General features: G+C 35.0%; 1 pseudogene; it reads right to left on the bottom strand.

Annotated features, from left to right (window-relative positions):
* Positions 1-556: 556 nt before the first annotated feature.
* Positions 557-1,613, bottom strand: LOC122754710 (annotated as a pseudogene).
* Between the last annotated feature and the right edge of the window lie 265 nt (positions 1,614-1,878).

Raw genomic sequence — 1,878 nt, 5'->3', positions numbered from 1 at the left:
AAGTAAATATATATTTTAAAACGCTTTAGGAATAATTCATTTTTATCACAAAAGACAAAAAATTCAAATATTCCAGGCTTTTATTTACATATTAAGATAGAATATCAGCTACAAATCAGTATACCCATAACTTTCACTGTTGTGCATAAAAAACTAAAAAGCAGGAAAACTTAAAACAGAGAAAATATCAGTTGTTTAGTTGAATTCTCACCTTTCCTTTATATAATATGCCACTTCAATAACTTTTAAAAATGTTTACAATATACTCTTTTTCTGTATTACAATAATACAGTGTTTTGGCACATTAACATTGTGATACAATATATGTTATGTTAAATTTTTTAAACTCAACTATTAACCAATATTCTTGTTTGTGGGGCATCCTCTTATTTTGCAATTACTTAAATCAAATGCACACAGCATTGGAATTGATTTACAGAAGTAACAATTGCAGATTGCAGTAATATATACCACTGAAGTGAAAAATGGCTTCTTAGCAATTTTACGGTTCATTGTTTTTCCGTGTATTTCTACTATTTACACGCTTCTTTAAATCTTATTTTTTTCTGTACAAAAATGTATTTTTGCTTTCTTTACTCCTGATGAGATTTTTCTGCAGTGCCTTTACATTCATACACAGCCAGTTGTTGACCAATGTTCCTCCTCATCATGCCATCAGCCAAAAAAGAAAGAAAGAAAGAAAGAAAGAAAGAAAGAAAGAAAGAAAGAAAGAAAGAAAGAAAGAAAGAAAGAAAGAAAGAAAGGAAGGAAGGAAGGAAGGAAGGAAGGAAGGAAGGAAGAAAGAAGAGAAGAAGAAAGAGGACTGGTACCAAGAATGAACTTAAAGAAAATCTGGAGACTGATCTATCTATCTATCTATCTATCTATCTATCTATCTATCTATCTATCTATCTATCTATCTATCTATCTATCTATGTAGATACATTGACAGACAGACAGATATAAACCCCATTATGGATTAGTAATTGAGTGACTAAGGTTGCCAAGAGAGGAATTCATACTCCAAGCCAAAACCACTTCATGAGCTATCTAAAGTCCACCACAGCACAATGGATAGTGCAGATGGTATGAGAAATAACTATAGATTTTTTTCAAAGTCTACTTTATTACTGGCATGATTTATACCAAGAAAGACTACTACATATCACATTACACTGAACCATTCTCTCTCTCTCTTTTTTTTTTGGCGGGGCATTGGAGTTTAAGTGACTTGCCCAGGGTCACACAGCTAGTAAGTGTCGGGTCTGAGGCCAGATTTGAACTCAGGTACTCCTGAATTCAGGGCCGGTGCTTTATCCACTGCGCCACCTAGCCGCCCCGTACCATTCTCTTTTAAATTTATGACACTACCAGATGCCTGTCAATGCAGGGGTATAATAATCCAATCTCAGCTGAAGCTGTGCCACAGCATAATGGTACCCATCAGGTGGAAAGAATATGACATTGCTCTGAATCTGAAATAGATTTAATACTAATGAAAGAAACGCTTCAATCAAAAACAGAACTACTCCACAAACCATCAAATTCATACTCCAAGGGACAGAGGAAATGTATGGCTCACACTTTGGAGGCACAGATGATGTTGTTCTCATTCCTATAGTTGTATATGTTAAATAACTTTGAAAAGTTTCAATGGATAATATACTTTTCATCAGAACTTCATCTTGTCTTTAATCAGAACCCACCAAAAAAACTCCAGCTTCTACAACCTCCCCCATCAATCCTACCCCACCAGGTGTCCTGCGATCCTTCCCCCTCTCTTTTGTGAGACTGGGCAGCCTCAGAGGCTCCTGGAAGGTCTGTTTCCCTGGTAATTTCTATACTTTGCTAATTTATTTATGATCTCATATTTTTTGT

Source organism: Dromiciops gliroides, chromosome 4 (genome assembly GCF_019393635.1).
Source record: "Dromiciops gliroides isolate mDroGli1 chromosome 4, mDroGli1.pri, whole genome shotgun sequence".
Taxonomy (NCBI): Eukaryota; Metazoa; Chordata; class Mammalia; order Microbiotheria; family Microbiotheriidae; genus Dromiciops; species Dromiciops gliroides.
The sequence above is the reverse complement of the archived record's forward strand: the minus strand, read 5'-3'. Positions and strand labels throughout refer to the sequence as shown.